The following is a 17234-nucleotide window of genomic DNA, read 5'->3' as shown; positions in this document are numbered from 1 at the left end:
CAGGGACGACTTAATCTCCCTAAATGAGAACCGCCTCCCACCCTCCTGTTATTCTCCGTCTCTTTCATGACCTTGGCCACAATTTTCGTATTATTCATTTGCGGTTTCCTTGGTGTTTGCTTATGGGCTCTGTGAGGACAGAGCACAGAGTAGGTGCTCAGTTAACTGCTGTCCCATAAATAAGCGGTGGGAGGAACAGAAGGGCCTGGATGCAGGCCCCCTTCCAGACCCGCTGTGTGTCCTCAAGAGGGTTCTGGCCGTCTCTGGGACCCCGTTTAACCAGAGATGGGGAGACGCGTGGCTGCTGAGGGCCCTGCGGTTCTGAGGGGCCTTCAGCCACCCACATCAGAAGGACACAGCTTTGTTCGCTGGGGCCCTGAGACCAAGGCCAGCTGCAGGCTGGGGTGAGGCTGAGGTGGGCAGGTCTTGAAGCCCTTATCTTTGGGGCCCCTGTCAGGCCTTGGTGGTGACAGTCCGGCCCAGCAAGAGCAGTCTTAGGAGTCCAGGGTGGGCCGTGGCCTGAAGCCCCTCTGGCGCCTCTGCCCCCCTGGCAGTCACTGCACGGGCTGCCGATCTAGGGGGAAGGCGTGGTTTCCAGCGGGCGCCCTTCTGGCCCCCCTACTCATAGGAACCAGGACCTACCTGCTCAGGTGTGCCTGTGGAGAGACGCCGAGCCGGGGGTCAGGACTCCTGCTCCCAGGCCCTGTCTGCCTCTGCTGACCCCAGCCCCGTCCCCGCTGCCCTCGGGTCCGTCTCACTGCTAGGACGCACTGCTAGGACTCCCCAGGCCCGCCATGCCAGAGGACCGTGCCGACGCCTGGGACATGTGTGCCGTGTCCCCACCCCAGCCCCAGGAGCGTGGGAGAGCCAGAGGTGGTGGCCGCGGGCCCGCCCTGGCGAGCACTGAGCCGGCCTGCTGGGAATTCTCCCACTCGGGGGCCTTTCCGGGCCCCCCGCCCCCGCCCCGTGGAGGGAGAGCTTGGGCTTCCGGCTCTAAAGAGTGTGGCTGGGGGGCTGAGCAGGGGGGGGTCCGTTCAGCCCAGTCCTCCTTCAGAGGAGCACGTGGGCCCGAGAGTCTAGGCCAGAGCTGGGATGGCCCTCCCGGTCTCTCCGTCTCTGTGCCTCGGGCATCCTGCTGGATGCTGAGCCGCTGCTCCCGCGTCCCTGCAGCCCTGGCAGGGGGACTCCGGGGACAGCAGCGCCCAGCCACACCTGACACGCAGGCGGCTTTGTGGAACTTTGCCCCTCACACAAAGCGCCTTCTGAGCATCCCGACGGCCCCGCCACACCTGTGAGGCGAGCACACAGTCCCCACTTCCCACTCAGAGCACCGAGGCTCTCTGAGGTCACACGTACAAGTGGCCAGGGTCACGCAGCTACGGCGTGGCGGGGCTCTGGGTAATACCTGCCCGGATCAGAGCTCAGACTTTTAATCCCGATTCTGCCACCATACAGTGGGGAGAGAACGTGCTGGACCCCAGGGCCCCCAGCTCTCCTCTCCCTCTGCCCCCGTCCCAATCCAGCTCAGGCCGGACTCCCCGCATGCCACCCTCTCAGCCCGGCCTCCCCAAGACACTTGTGTGCAGCTGGACCAGGCATCTAGGCAGGTGCTGGCCGCCCAGCCCGACGGCCCCACGCCGGCCACTGGCCACTCCTTCAGAGCACCCAGGGCAAAGGGGGGCCCTGAGAAGGGAGAGCCAGCACAGGGGACACGGGGCTGGGCTGCAGCCGGAGGGAGGGAGACGCCCCCATCTGGGAACGCCTCAGACCCCGCCCCAGGTAGCCCTCGGCGTTTCTTACAAGTCACAACAGTCTTCAGAGTCATTCCTTGAAGTATGTCCATTTTCCAGAGAAGGAAACTAAGGCTCAGAAGCTTAAGCAATTTGCCCCAGATCGTAGAGCTTGGAACTGGAGAAACGGGGATTCGAACCCAGCTCTCGCACTCCCTCTGGAGCCTGCCCTGTCCGTCATGACCCTTCTTCCGCGGCTGTCCAGCCCTCAGCGAGTGCCCTGAGGTGTTCCAGGTGGTTGCGAATCCCCCAGCCCCATCTCGGCTATGAGGAGGCATAGCAGCCCTGGTGCCTGCCAAGGGTTAACGGTGGTAGGGGCTAAGTGATTCCAGATGGGCCAGCCGGACGGCCGGGCTGGCCGGAAACCAGCGGCCGCCAGCTTCCCCGGGGAACCACCAGCAGCCGCCCCCTCCCCTCTGTGCTGCATCTCTGGCCCCCAGCTGTCCCCTTGCCCTGGGGCCCACTGGTCTCCTCCCCCAGCTAGAGTTCAACGCTAAGAAACTTGCGGGTGGAGCGCCCCCGCCCGCTGAGACCACCCGGGGGACCTGGGCTCAGGGAAGGCGAGGTGCCCACCCAGAGCCGTGCAGGCTGCAGCCGGGTCTGAGACCCCAATACCCGAGCGCTCTCGGGTGGAAATGCCTCCCATTCTCGCTGGACCCTGTGGCCCTTGGCGTCCTCCACATCCCCCAGGACCACGTTGCCACCGACCTAGGCCAGGCCCCTTCTCTGGGGAGGCCCTCGTGGCCCCCACTCCGCGGCCTGGAGCCAGACTGAGCCCGTCTCCCCAGTGTGGCCCAGGCCAGATGCTTTGCTGGGCGACCCCCACGGGCCACAACCAGGAATGGCTGCAGGAGAGGTTACGGTGAAACCCTACCTCAGGTACCCCTTCCCCCCGGAACCTGGGAGGACCCTGGGAGCCCCGGGAGGTGGGGGGAGACAGAGGGTGGCAGGGAAGGAGCCCTGGGCAGAGTCAGGCTCTACGTGGGTGCCCGGACGCCTCTCTTCCCTCCCTGGGGCTCCGTTTCCCCGTGTGCACAGTAGTGGGGTGGGGGGGTGGCTCCACTCAACTCTCTAAGCCTATTTATTTATTTATTTACTTTGTCTTAGGCTCCCACCTGCAGCATATGGAGGTTCCCGGGCTAGGGATCGAATCGGAGCTATAGCTGTGGGCCTACACCACAGCCACAGCAAGGCGGGATCCGAGCCGTGTCTGCGACCTATACTGCAGCTCACGGCAACGGTGGATCCTTAACCCACTGAGCAAGGCCAGGGATCGAACCCACGTCCTCATGGGTACTAGTCGGATTCATTTCCACTGAGGCCGCGACAGGAACTCCTCTCTAAGCCGTTCGCAAATGATGCCCTTAGGCCAGCAGTCTGTGCCTAGAGACGTGTTCTGACCTGAGAAGCCAGAGTTCAAGGAGTGAGGGTGAGAGGCCCGGGGTTCCTGGAGGCGCCCTGGCGGATCTCAGCGCGGAGGAGCAGAGGGGCCGGGAGCACGGAAAGGGCAGGTAGCAGGACGCGGAAATGCGCGAGAGGGACCCAGGAAGAAGGTGGGTGGGGGCGCCTGGTGACAATGCAGGGGGCCAGCTGTCGGCCTCAGATCGCCTGTTTCTGCTCCATCACGTCGCGCGTGAGACCCGGCTCGGCTCCGGCTCTGCCGTAGCTGTGACTTTGGGACACTCACTTCCGGGCCTTAGTTCCTGGTCTAGACCATGAGGGATCAACCCTTTCTGGTACTCCAGGGTTTGGGGATGATGGAGGAAGGTGCCTGGAATCGGAAGCCTGCTGGGTGTCCTTAGGTGGGTCGCTCTCCCTCTCTGTGCTCTTCACGCCTGGGTCTCGACTTCCTCCTCTGAGGAGTGACCGGTGGCCTCAGAAGGGCTTTCTGCCTCGTCTAGGTCCCCCTTTCCTGCGAAGCCCATTCCAATTCCCTCCGGCCTCGGCGAGCGCCCCTCTCTCGCGCACTCTCCACTCTCAGCCCCCCGCCCTAACGAGGATGGCCACCCACCCCTGCGCGGGGCTGAAGCACAGGAAGTGCACCCAGGCTCGCTCGGTGAACCAATGGGGAGTGAGTCAACCGGGTAGGGTAGGTTATCGGGGCTCCCTTTGCAGACGGGAGAGCCCAGGCACAGAGCAGGGACCCGCCCCCAGGCGCCACGGCGAAGGGAGGCTGCCACTGAGACAGGCAGCAGGCGAGTGGGGCCAGCCACTCTTTAATAAAAGTGACTCAGCCGCTGGCTGGCGTGGGCTGCGGAATTTCTAAACATCCCCTCACATCCTGAGCGAGCAGGCTACGGGAGGGAGCAGCAGAGGGAAAGAGGAAGAAAAACAAGAAACTTGGGGGAGAAGAGAGGGGGCTGAAAATTGAAAACAGACGCACGCGTCCACCCTCCCCGCTCCGGCCCCCTTCTCCCAGCTGAGCCAATCAGAGGCCGCCCTGCAGCCTTTCCCCCAAGGTGGGGGGGCAGCCAAGCCCACAGTGGTGTGAGCTCCCAGGGCAGCCAGCAGCCCGCAGTCCCTGCCCACCCCGTCTGGGACCCAGGACCGTTTTGTGAGCCACTTGGAGCCCGAGAGGAGGAGGGACTAGGAGGAGGGAGCCGGGCCCCCCTGACCAGCGCCACCAGGCAGCAGCCAGACCAGGGCGGCCCTTCCTGGCAGCCCGGCTGCTCCAGAAGGATGCTTTCGGAGTGAGGCCACTCCTCACCCCTGCAGCCCCCGACTCCCTCGGTTCTCCCGGGGCTCCGGGAGCCTGCAGCTGTCCTCACGGCCTCCCTGCCCGCTGCTGCCCCATTTCGGGTCCAGCAACGTCTTTCTTGTAACAGCAGAGGGTAGGCGGTGTGGAGGTCTTCCTGGAGGGGGCGGCAGCCAGAGCCCAGGACCCTGCCCACACCGCAGGAGGCATCAGCAGCAAGGTAAGTGCCGGGAAGAGGAGAGAAGCCCAGCCCCTGGTCCTGTCCCCTTGTCCCAGACTGCGCCTTGTTGGGTAGGTCAAAAAATGGAAAATATTTTTAACAAAACCAGATGGGAGGTGGCCAGGAGGCTGTGAACGACCTCAGGGCCGGAGGAGCAAGCTCCCTCCTGCTCCAGCTGCTTCTGGGGTGGACGCCTCCTGCCCCAAGCAAACCCCAGAGGTTGCTGGGTGCTAAGTGGGGCAGAGGCGCCTCCAAGGCATAGAACCGCCTGTGGGAGGGGCAGGGAGATCGGGAAGGACGTGAGAGAGGAATTGGGAGATGGCTGGCAGGGTGCGTGGACCAGGGACCTCAGACTCGCAGCCTCTGTCCCCAGGCCCAAGCCTTGCCCCTGAGAGTCTGTCTGGCTTTAGGCCAGTCAGCCGCCAGGCAACGTCTCAGGATTTAAATGGATTTGCAAATTTTCCAGATTCCTAAAGTGTCCTTCCAAACCCCCAGCGGCTGGGAAAGTGCGAAGGCGATGGGGCCACGGCAGGCCCGTCCTAAGCGGTCACGTCCTGCAGCCCAGACTGGGCGTCTGGAATCCGACCGTCCGATCTGGGGGTTCCTCTGTGAAAAAGGGGGATCGGCTGTGGGGCCCTTTCCTCCAGTCCCAGGCGGCTGCTCAGGCCTGCTGGTGGTCTCCCTCCTTCTCCGCTCCCCCCTAAGCCCGAATCTGATCTCTGGTTCCTTTTCTGTGCCTGTAGAAAGCCCCGGCTCCTGACAGCGGCTGCCACCAAGGCCACTTGCTGTTCGCGTGGTGTGTACATGCGCGGTTCCGTGTAACGCGCACCAGCAACTCCAGAGGCAGGGACTGGTTTTGTACCCAGTTTACGTGGGAGGAGACTGAGGCTCAGAGCAGCCACAAAGTGGTGCGGCCTGGCTGGTGGGCGGCGGAGCTGGGGAGTCAGGACGCGTCCTGCCCCGCCCTCCAGGCTCGGGCTTGGTGTTCCTGCCAGTTGGATCCCAGGATCTCAGGAGGGATTTTCGTGACCCTGCCTGTGGCCAGGCCCTTCGTCACCATGGCCCTTCTCCTCCAGGGACCTCCCCCCCTGCCTCCTCCAGGCAGCCTTTCTGGGTTTGCATTCTTCCGAGAGCTTGCCGTGCCCTTCTGCGCAGCCTTGCTGTCGCGTCTGTTGACACGCCAGGCGCCAGGCTTCCCCGTCTCGGGTTCTGGTCCCCGTGTCCCTAGGAGGGCAGTGGGGCTGGGAAAGGGTGGCCGTGAGGGGGAGGGACTCGCTGGAGGCCGCATGTCCCCGGGCTGTGCCCGGATCCCAGGCCCCCACCCCCCTTCCGCTGCCTGCCCGGAACCTCGTGGGGGCCCTTCGGATGCTTCTCTATGTCCAGGAGAGAGTCCCCTGCCTCTGCGACCGCCCTTCTAGTGACATCTCACGTGTGGCGGTCGTCCCCTGCCCTGAGCGGCAGGGCCCTGAGGCTGCGGCCCCTGGGGACCTGCTGGTTCCCGTTGTCACCTCCTCCCCTGTGCCGGGCACAGACCCTGGGCCCTCGCAGGCCTTTGGCGTCTGTGTTGTCGTGAGCCCTGCCTTGAGCACGAGGCCAGTGAGTCAGAGCAGCGCCGCGACTTTCCCAGGGTCGCACAGCCGGCAGAGGTGGCATTTAGGCCGAGGTCTGCCGGGGACCAAGGCCGTAACCCCCTGCTCCCACGGAACCCGGCCGGGCCGAGCCCTCATCCTCCCACAGGGCCTGTTCCTTCTTCCCCAGAAGGTGCAGCTTCAGGCCTGTCCTGCTTCCGGCTCCACCGGGGCCTGGTGTGTGGTGAGGGAGGAGGGCTCCGTTCAGGCCCCGTCCCTGTCCCCTCCTCCGACCGCGAGCCCCTCCCTCCCCTGCGGGAAGAGGAGCTGGGGCTCTAATTGCCCACAGATGTGGGGCAGCGGGAAGCACCGAGGACTCAGAGTCAGGAGACCCGGCCCGGGCTTGGCTCCACTCCCACCCCCAAGGGGCCAACCTCAGGCCCCCACGTCTCTTTCTTGCTGCGTCCGCATCTGGAAGGCAGCGGGCATGGTGGGGAGACCACACCAGGTTCAGGCCTCGGAGGACCGGGCACAGTCAGCAGCCCCTGTGCCCCAGCTGCTGTGCGACCCTGGGCCGGTGCTCTGCCGCTCTGGGCGCCGGGCCCTCCCCCGTGAGCCGCCGGATGGGAGCGCATGTAGATGAGGCCTTTCGCTCTGTCCCGGCGCCTGACGGGGTCAGGCCTGATGCCGGGAGCTGGAGGAGGGCGGCTGCGCCCTCCCTGCCTCCTGCGTGGACCACCTGGCTGGGAAACTGCTCTGTGGCTCGCGAAGGGCTCTGCTTGTGGAGGGGAAGGGCCGCGGCTGCCACAAGCATGCTGAAGGCTCGCCTCCATCCTCCTGGCACAGGCTGGCCCTGAGACCAGCTGCCTTTCAGGCTGAAGGAGGGGAGTCCGGGCGCTCTGTGCGGGATGGGCTACCAAGCATTGTGGTGTGTGGGGGGGAGGATTGGGGGGCCTGGCATTCCTGCACGTAGCCCTCAGCCCACTCTGGCACACAGATCAGGGCCCTGTGGGTGGCAGACCTCGGAAAGGGACACATCCTCCTCCCCTGTCTTCCACAGCCTTCCCCACCCCCGCCACGCGCGGGGGTCCCCGGCGTCGGGGCTTCAGCCTCTCTGAGCACGTCCCCCTGGGTTTGGGTCCGTCACTGCCAAGTCCGCGGCCGTGTCGCTCAGCGCTGAGAACAGGCCGGGCCTTCACAAGCACTTGATCAATATTTGCCAAACTAATTTAATCACGGCGACAATCTCGAGGCTTCGACGGCAACTCTCCGTTTTACAGAAGCAGCAGCGCCCAGAGGTTACGATGTGACGTCAGCTGCCCCGAGTCCCGCAGCGAGGACGCGCTGGGCCCCGGACTCAGCCCCGGGGTTTCTGATGCCAGAACCCACGATGGGGTGGGGGTGCCCCTCGGCGCTCCAGAGACGGTCGGCCGAGCCTCTGTGGCTGTGCGGGAGTCCGTCCCTCTCTGGGCCTCAGTTTCCCGTCAGTGAAACACGGAGTTTGAACCCACCCGATGCTCCCTGAGCCCTGTCCAGCCCCAGAGCAGCTCCACGCCTCCAGCCACGCGGCCGCTGCGTGAGCCCTGCGGTGTACGCAGGGATCACGCACGCGTAGTTAACTCCACAATGAAAGGGTGTTTTCTTACCCTTTCTCTACATGTTGCAGAAAGTGGTCAGGATACATGACCGCTAATGGGCACCAGCGACCCATAACGAGGAGGAGGAAGCTTCTGCCCGTCGGAGCGGCCGCGGACGCGCTCCGTTTCCTGGGAGGCTGGAGGATGTATTTCCCCAGCGCCCAGAAGCCCATTTTCCTGGGAGGCTGGTGGAGAAGGAGCGGAGGGTTGCCTGTGAGCGGGGTGTGTGTGTGGATGCCCTGACCCTTTGCTGATTTTTTGAGCCTCAGACGCTTTGATTTCAGGACAGAGCGGGGCTTTGGCCTGCGGTAGACGGACGAAAGATGGGGTCCAGAGCCCAGGGAGCAGAGGCCGTCTCTAACGGGGCGAGTGTGGAATCCACACACTTCCTGCTTCCAGTGCCGAAGCCCACCCCACCGCCAGCCCCTCCTCCCCCGAGACGTTAGGCCCCGAACCTTCCGGAAAAAGACCTTCCCGTCCTCCGGCCGTGAACCCAGGCCCCGCCATTCTCGGATGCTCGCTGGGCGCCCTGCCCCCAGCCTCGTGCCAGAAGCTGGAAATCAAAGGGTGTTGTTTGCCCTGCCCGCACTTGGGCTCAGGGCTATTTCACGCCTCAGGTGCCCGAACCCCTTCGTTTGCCAGAGGCACCAGCTTCCCTGCCCTGGGATGGAAAGACGTCCCTTGGGAGGTGGGAGCAGCCGCCCAGGGGCTTAGACAGCTTCTGAAGGTCGGAGATGAAAAGGATTTGGGTGCCACTGGGTTCAGCTTCCTTCTTGACGGGCGGGAGGCCGAGGTGCCCAGCAGGGCTGTGCCCCGGGTCATCCAGATGCTTGCCAGCAGCACAGAGCCGGGGGCCTGGGCCCCCGGGCCTTCCTCTCGCAGACGCTGGGCGCTCACCACCCGCCTCTGCGGTCCAGAGTCCAGGCTCCTGCTCCCCTGGGGGGAGCCGCAGGGCAGTTAGGGCTGAAGAGGAGAAGGCCATCCAGAGCAGGGCTGGGAACCCCCCTGGGTGGTCTCGCGGGGACTTCGGTCCCCTCGCTGCTCCATCCCGGCCGTAATTTCCTTACACGTAAAGTGAGGGGCAAGGGGACCGTTCAGCGACCCCAGAGGTTCCATCCAGCTCTGCCTTAGCCCCCGAGAGGCCTGCCGGGCTCTTTCACATCTCGTTGCTGCCCTGGTTACCTTCTGCCCCGGGAAGCGGAGCCATGAGGGACATGACACCCCGCTTCCAGCTTCTCCACGCCTGAGGCCGAGGCTGAGTGGGCATGGTGCGGGGGGGGGGGGGGCTTCCAGGGTCAGCCCCAGAGGGCAGGGTCAGATTGACAAGCCTGTCCCTTAGGCCCTGGCCACCCCTCGCCCAGGGCATTGAGCATGATGGTGACTCACTGGGCTGAGGGCTGCTCCTGTCTCAACGCCAGGCGGAGGCCTGTCTGCTGAGTGGGCAGTGAAAGCGTGATATATAAGTACATGGAGACACAGATAAACAGGTTGGTCGATGCATGGATGGAAGGACAGACAGACGGATGGATGGAGAGATGGAGAGATGGATGGATGGATAGATGGAGAGATGGATGGAGAGACGGATGGATGGACAGACGGACAGATGCGCTGCCTCCCCATTGGTCCAGGGAGCAGGGGGAACCTCATGGGCATCCTGCGCGTTCAGTCACAGAGCGCTCCATGCTCAGAAGGACGTTGTCTTGAAACGCTTAATGGTTTTGTTGTGTTGTTTGTTTGTTTCGTTTTAGGGCTGCTCCTAGGCAAGTTCCTGGGCTAGGGCGCTTACTGGTTTTTTCACCAAGGGTTCCTACGTCTGTGTTTTGCACTCGGCCCCACAAATTACATAGCCGGTCCTGCCACCGGGTTTGAGATGGCTTCATCCCCAGCACTGGTCGCATTGCCTCCAGCGTCCCGATTCTAATCCACACCCTCCCACGTGCTTAGGGTCCTCCTAAGTATGCAGCCCTCCGACTGTGCAGGCCAGCCTTCTCCTGTCACTCTCCTTTGCGGCGCCCCCCACCCCATAAGTGCTTGGAGTTGCAGCATTATCACTGCCCAGCCAGCAGCTGGCCCCGCACTGCCAATACCCTGACAAGCTGGCTTCCTACTTTTTGCCCACCTTTTCCCAAGGTGTCCTCTGCCCTCCTTCTCTGCCCATCACCTGCCTTTTGCCAGAGAGCCCCAACCTCTAGCCTCAGCCATCTCTCCCTGCCCTTTCACCCACATGCCTCGAGGTCTCGCACCCCTGAACTGCTCATTCAGAGCTTCTGTGTATAGCCTTCCCTGGCATGGTCCGCCAGAGAATTCAACTCAAGGCCACTCCTCCCCACTGAAATAGTCCCACAACCATTTAGTCACCATTTACGGGACGCCTCCTCTGTGCCAGCCAGGGCCCTTCGTCATCAGCTCTAACTCACAGCAGTGGAAACGGATGTCTTTTTTCCAGGAACCGGGGACTCAGGAACGTTAACCCCAGAGAGGTTGCAGTGACGAGGCAGCAGATCTGGGACTTATACCTGGATTAAGTGGCTTCCGGTTGGGACTGCCACCCTGGCCTGGCTGGGTCCCCAGGGGCTTTGGCTGTGCCGTGAGGCTTCAGGCACAGCCTGCTGGCATCAGGCACCAGCCCGTCTCCAGGAGACGGGTCACCATCACCTGCCTCTCTCAGTTCCCCAGCCCTGTGAGTCCTGGGTTATCAGGGGGCGACTGAGGATCAGAAGAGCTGGCCCTCCACGGCCACTTGATCGCTCGTGCTGTGTAAGCATCTGTGGGGCGCGGCCTGAAAGCCAAATCCCAGATGAGGAGCTGGAAGACATTCCCAAATCGTTAGCTGGGTCTCCTCATTCGCGAAACATCAAACTAAGGGCTAAGTGAAGGCGGAGGACGGAGCTGGGGGCAGATCGGGAGTTATTGGACTTGGGTCCCGGTCCTGGGTTGGCCTCTGAATCCTCGAGGATGCCAGGAGGCCCCCCCCACCTGGGCTGAGCCGCTGGCAGTTAGCGACAAGAGCGGCCACCCTCCCTGGCGTGCCCATCCCTCGCTGCTCGCAGCCCTTTGCCGACAGCCCGGCCGAGCGGGGCCTTGAGGCCAAGGAGAATGAGTGACTTGCTCTCCCGCGGGTGAAGGAAGAAGGGTCCCGTGGCCCCTGACTTTGGGAGGCGCTGCGCCAGGCCTGTGTCTTACTTGCATTACCTTGTTCGAAGGCCTCGGCGAGGAGCCCTGACGGGAGGCTGAGGGACAGTAGGTGGCGAGTCGAGGGACAGTAGGTGGCGAGTCGGTGGTGAGGGCAGAGATGCCGAGGAAGCAAGGAGGGAGCGAAACGCGGGCTTCCCTCCCCTCGGGCTCTGCCGCCCAGGCAGGCTCTGAGGGGAATCTCAATGCTGCCTAATTGGCACCAGTTAATGGCAGGTTCTCGTTAACTGGCTGCCCTGCCCCACGCGGCTCCTGGCGGCCGGGGGCGGCCGCGTGCTGGTGGGTCAGTCCGCGCGGCCGCGGCCTGCCTGCCCCCTGCCCACTTGGCTCTGAGAATCCCTCTCTGTGCGGCCCCCGCCCCGGCCTGGGGCTGATCCGGGCTGGCAGCGGCCAGGGGAACAGAAGGTTTGCTTGTTTGCGCCTGCCGCACCCCCTCCCCAGCCTGAGCCTGGGACCCCTCTCGGGGGCTCCTCTGGCTGCCAGGGCCTGGCGCTCTCCGTTGCCATGGCACCGGCCAGAGACGAGGCTCTGGGGGGCGGCCGGGGGGGTGGGGGTATTGCAGGGAGGGCGGCGAGGAATGGGGGAGACCTGGAGCTCTGCAGCTGCGGAGGCCCCCAGGCCCTCTGTGAACGGTGGAGGGGCCGCTGGGGCCCCAGCGGGGCCAGGCTTGGGCCGAGAACGCAGCAGGCTGCGGTAGGGCTGGCCGCCGCTGTCTGCTTCCTTTGGGTCAGACCCCTGCTGGGCTAGAGACTTGCTTGGGTGCCACCCTGACAGACCCAGGCTGTCCCCAGCCTGGATGCTGACCGTCAGGGTCCCCAGTGACGCTGCAGGAAGGTTCAGATTCTACCCCTCGGTGGACTCGCGCATTCCAGGCTGAGCTGGGATAGATCCCTTGCTGGCCCTGAGAGCCTGGATTTCATGTGGACCCGGTTCCGGTGAACAGACCCACCTCTGGGCAGAAGCGAGGCAGTCTAGAATAGCGGTAAAAAAAATACAGGTTTGCAGAGTTCCCGTCGTGGCTCAGTGGTTAACGAATCTGACTAGAAACCATGAGGTTGTAGGTTCGATCCCTGGCCTTGCTCAGTGGGTTAAAGATCCGGCGTTGCCGTGAGCTGTGGCATTGCCATGAGCTGTGGTGAGGTCACAGACGCGGCTTGGATCCCGCGTTGCTGTGGCTCTGGCGTAGGCTGTTGGCTACCGCTCCGATTAGACTCCTAGCCTAGGGACCTCCATATGCTGTGGGAGTGGCCCTGGAAAAGACACACACGCCAAAAAATGCAGGTTGATCCCTGGCCCCCAAACTTGTGCGTGCTGTGGGCCTGGCCCCAAAAGAGTAAAAATAAAAAATAAAAGAATTCAGGTTTGGGGTCAGAGGGGCCTGAGTTTGCTTCTCAGCTTATCATTGGCTTACTACTTGTTGGCTGTGTGACCTTGGGCAAGGTGCCACACCTCTCTGAGACTTGGTTTCCTCCTCTGTGAAATGGGAATAGCGATTGTTGTGAGGCTAAGCATCTCAGGCAGCAGAGTGCCCGGCTCCGGGTTAGTGAGGGGTGTGTTTCCAGGTTGTGAAGCATCAGAAAAATGAATAGGAAGAAAGATGCCCTGGGGTGAGAGGGGGCATGCTGGCCTTGGTGTGTGGAAGCAGGACCAACGGGTAGAGGGCACAGGGAGACAGACTGTGTGATGGGCCAACAGCCTGACCTCTGAGGATCCTGAACTGTCCTAGAACGGAGTGGGGAGTTCCTTGGTGGCTCAGTGGGCTAAGGATCCAGCACTGCCATTGCTGCCATGGCTCGGTTCACTCACTGCTACGGTGCGGGTTCGATCCCTGGCTCAGGAACTCGTACGCGCCGTGGGTACCCCCCTCCACCCCATGAATGGAATGGGCCCCAACTGACGTGGTGGACCCCTATCTTGGGAGCTGAGCTCCTGAAGGCTGGACAACTGCTTTGTTGGCAGAGAGGGTGGGGGGCACCTGCAGCCCCCCCCCAGCCCCAAGGCTGTAGGGCTCCGTGAAAGGCGACGTCCGTCTCCTGCCTTGTCCAGCCCGTTCTCGCCTCGCCCAGCTGAGGAGAGTGTCAGAGGGGTCAGAAGACAGACGGTGGAGGAACGAGCCTGGTGACAGGTGCTAAGCTTGTACTGTGTGCCAGCCACGCGCTGTCATCCCTGCCCTGCCTCAGGGGGCTGTTGTGTGGCTGTCGCGCCCATGCTCCGGGCCCAGTTGGCCCAGGATCAAGCCCCGCAGCTCCACCACGGCGAGCCCCGCGACCTTGGGCAGGGGCTGTGACCCCTCTGCCTGGCTCGCGTCTGGAAAAGGCAGAAGCAATGCTGACGTCATGGCTTGTATCATTCACATGGAGGGCTCAGCCCGGGCGTTGGGTGAGCCACTCTCACTGCTACATTCAAGGCTTCTCAGACCTTGTTCCCTTTCGAAGGGGCTGTTCGAAGCCCAGCCGGACCCAGAGCCTCCAGGCCAGGGACCCACTGGGCCAGGCCATAGGGCCTGGGGGTGGCCGTGGGGCGAGCAGGGAGGCCAGCGAGGCGCCTGCGGAGGCGGAAGTGCTTGTGCCGCAGGCGGGTGGGCAGGGATCTGCTCCCGGCCTCCCTCCCCCGTGACCTCCTTCTCCTCCTCGCGGTTCCCAGCCTGTGCGGGGACCGGGCCCCCTCCCCTGGGCCCCCAGTGGCCGTGAGGCACACACTGAGCTCTTTCCCACGGGCTGTTCCAAGGCGCTGGGCCTGCTCCCCCAACCCCGAGCGCTCGCGAGCGGCGGGGGCGGGGTGGCGGCAGGACGCGGGGCTCCGGGGAGATGGGGCCGGTCTTTATCGGCCTGGCTCTGGTCCAGACAGATGTTTCGTTTTATTTTGAACTCCCAGAAAGTAGGTCATTTCTTTCCATTGTGTCCCCGGGGAGGCCTCCTGGGGAGACGAGTGACAAGAGGGTGGGGGCCTCGGTCGGGCCCCGGGGAGCTGGGCGGGCAGCAACCCCCTCTGTCCGTCCATACGTCCTTCCCTGTGAGCAGCCGCCTGGCGGCCAGGCCAGGGCATGAAGGTTCTGGAAGGCTGGGCTAAGAAGCCGCCTGCTCCTCAGCAGCTGGAGGGCCATGAGGTGCCAGGGAAGGACCCAGCGGGCATTTCAGCAAGTTCCTCTGGTTATTCAGGGTGTGAGAACACAGGAGGGCACAGGCTGATGGTGGGATGGGAGGGGAACAGTGCATGGGCAGCCAGAGGCCCCCTGTGTGTGCTGGGGGGGCAGGGCGGGGACCAGAGCGGCAGCCCGGGGAGCTGGCCCTGTCCCCCCTCACTGGGACCCACTGGGCGCCATGCCGGGGCCCCCACATAGCTGATTCTGCCACTGTGTGGGGGGGGGACCATGGAGTTTCCTGGCAAACAGTGGGCCCTCTGGGGCTTGGAGCAGCAGAGGCCAGCCTGGGCGATGGAGCTGCAGCGCTGTGCGACTCAGCCCAGTTTCCTCACCCTCTCTGGTCTCCACATGATTCTGTGTGGAGATTCAGTGTGTTGGGCAAAGGGCTGGACCTTCAGCAGCAGAGGGCATGGGGTGGAGGGGGGCAAGCATCCTGAGCCTCAACCCCTTCCCAGCTTTCCACACACACACACACACACACACACGTGCCTATGACTATCTCCCAACCCACGGGATGCTGCCCCCCTGCCTGGCTCCCGCTGGGGCTCCCGGACTGGTGCTGCCAGGTGGCATATACATCTAAGCCCACGTGGGCCAAGGCCACAGCGGCCACCCCGGGCCAGGTCCAGCCCGTGCCATCCCCGTCATGTTCTCCCGGCGGCTGGCGGAAGGACTCAGTCCCCGGCTCCAGATCCTCGTCCCCACGCGCCCCCAAGCCTGGAGCTGGCTGCCTTCTTCCAGCTGAGTCACGACATCTCGCTCGGGCCCCTGCCCAGCACCCCACTCCCACCCCAGCATTCCAGCTCAGCACAGCTGCTTCCCGAGCAGCGTCCAAGAGCCAGCCCATGCCGGCCCTGGAAGGGTTCCCAGGACGGCCCTGGCCCCTGCGGGTACAGAGGGGCACACTGAGGCTCGGAGAGGGGCAGGGCACGTGAGTGGGTGGTGGAGTTGAGCCTGAACTCACAGCCTTCCTCTCAGTCAGGGATCCGCCCCCGAGGTTTGCCTGCAGGGCTGGGAAGTGGCCATGGTGTGGAGGAGACGGGACTAGTCCATCGGGCAGGAAACTGGGGTTCGTGACCTTCTTCCGCCAGCAACTTAACAAGCGAGCTCCTCTGAGGCCGTTTCCAGCCCCGGCCTGGCTGGACGGTGCAGGGAGGGCGACTTTGGCATCAAGATCTAGGTGTGGCAAGGCCAGGACTATCCTGGGGGAGGGAGGGGCAGCAGCTGCAGCGAACCCTGGGCCCTTGAGCCACCAGCCTCGCATCCAAGCTGGGCCTGGAGGCAGGGGCTGCCCGGTCAGCGGTGCTTCGGAGCCCGGCTGGCGCCCGGAGCCTGGCTTGCTGAGGTCAGAACACTGGGCCCTGGCCTGGTCCTTCACTGAGCCTCGGTCTCCCCAGCCTCACAGCGCAGCACAGGAAGGCGGCTGGCTCAGATGGACGGTCCCCGAGGGCCTCAGAGCTCTGACATTCCAAGACTCTCACCCCGCGACCCCACGGCCAGGCCTCCCCCTCCCTCTGGCATCTTGTTAATTCAGAGCATCCCTGGCCCGAGACCGCCTGCCGGCCCCAAGCCCTGCCCCTCCAGAGCAGGGCTTCCTCCTGCCCCGTCTCGGTGCTGTTCCTGCCCAGCCTCCTCCCCGCCTCCAGTCTGAGTGTCCCTCCAGCCGCTTGGGTACCAACAGCCCCTGCCAGCCCTAAACCAGCTCAGTGCCAGCTCCCAGTCTTTCTCTGCCACCTCCTTCTCATATCAGAAAATGGCACCTAGGGAGTTCCTGTCGTGGTGCAGCAGAAACGAATCTGACTGGCATCCATGAGGACACAGGTTCGACCCCTGGCCTCGCTCAGTGGGTTAAGGATCTGGCGTTGCCATGAGCTGTGGTGTAGGTCGCAGACATGGCTGGGATCCTGCGTTGCTATGGCTGTGGTGTAGGCTGAGAACTGCAGCTCCGATTAGACCCCTAGCCTGGGAACCTCCAAGTGCTGCAGGTGCGGCCCTAAAAAGACAAAAGACCAAAAAAAAAAAAAAGAAAAAGAAAGAAAAAAGGAAAAAGGTACTTTGCCCACCCCCCCACACCCCTGCCCCTCAGATCCCAGCCAGAATAGGAGCGGGGCTTCTGTAGGGTACCTGTCCCCCCAGCCCACACATCTAGTCACCAAGCCCTGCCCTGGCTGGATCAATTGGTCCCATCTGTTTCCATCAGCGGCCACTGGCCTCTGCCCAAACCAGGTAAACAGAAGAGCAGCCGACTTCGGCTCGGTCTCTGCTCTGTGTCCGCGGCAAGGTCCTTAGGCACCGCTGCCTCAGCCCCCGTCTAAAATGGGGCCCAGCATGTCTGAGCAACAACTGAATCAATCCATGCCAAGTGCTCAGAAGAGCCCCCGGTGCGATAGGCACACGGCGCACACTGGCTTGGGGCTTGCGAGTGGGTGTGTGTTCCGGTGAGTTTGGGGTACAGGGCATGCCGCTCTGTGCGTGTCGTATGTGCCCGGCTTTGTGCTGGGTATGCGCGCCCACACGGGAGGGCACAGAGGTGGCGGGCAGGCATGTGTCCTGTGGGCGTGCCCGTGCCTGGGGCCGGCGTGAGGGCCGGGCACACCGGGGCCCGTGGCACACGGGCGTGTGAGAATAGCGTGTGAGCGAGTGCGGAGGCAGGAGCCTGTGCTGCGTGTGCACGTGCTCGCCGTGTGCAAGCCTCCCCCGCTGGCAGCCGTGCAGGCCCCCTCCCCCCGCCTGTGTCGTGGGAGTCTCGGGACCCCGGGGGAGGGAAGCTGCTGTCAGCGGATGTGGCCGAGCTGGATGGGATTTATTTAGATTAAGGCTGGTGGGAAAGGAGCCGGGGTTTCTACGCGGGGAGCGGAGGCCGGGCTCCGAGAGTGACTCAAGCGCGCTTTCTCCCCGGACTCGGGGTCCCTGGCTCTGCTCCTTCAGGGTCGTCTCCTGCAGCGGGGCGCCCTCTGACTCAGTGCGAGGAGCTGGGCCGTTTCCCCTTC

General features: G+C 63.8%; 1 protein-coding gene across 2 annotated transcripts in view; it reads left to right on the top strand.

Moving 5' to 3' along the window:
- Positions 1 to 17234, top strand: part of PDGFRB (platelet derived growth factor receptor beta) — a 55183-nt gene that overhangs the window by 14233 nt on the left and 23716 nt on the right. Inside the window, exon 1 of one of the 2 annotated variants that reach the window (XM_047779041.1) lies at positions 4195 to 4705. The exons of the other annotated variant lie outside the window; for it this stretch is intronic. The gene's annotated coding sequence lies outside the window, so the exon portion shown is untranslated. Of the gene's footprint in view, positions 1 to 4194; positions 4706 to 17234 lie in introns of those variants that run through there. 2 annotated transcript variants of the gene reach the window in all.

The sequence above is a fragment of the Phacochoerus africanus genome, chromosome 4, assembly GCF_016906955.1.
Source record: "Phacochoerus africanus isolate WHEZ1 chromosome 4, ROS_Pafr_v1, whole genome shotgun sequence".
Lineage (NCBI taxonomy): Eukaryota > Metazoa > Chordata > Mammalia > Artiodactyla > Suidae > Phacochoerus > Phacochoerus africanus.
The sequence above is the reverse complement of the archived record's forward strand: the minus strand, read 5'-3'. Positions and strand labels throughout refer to the sequence as shown.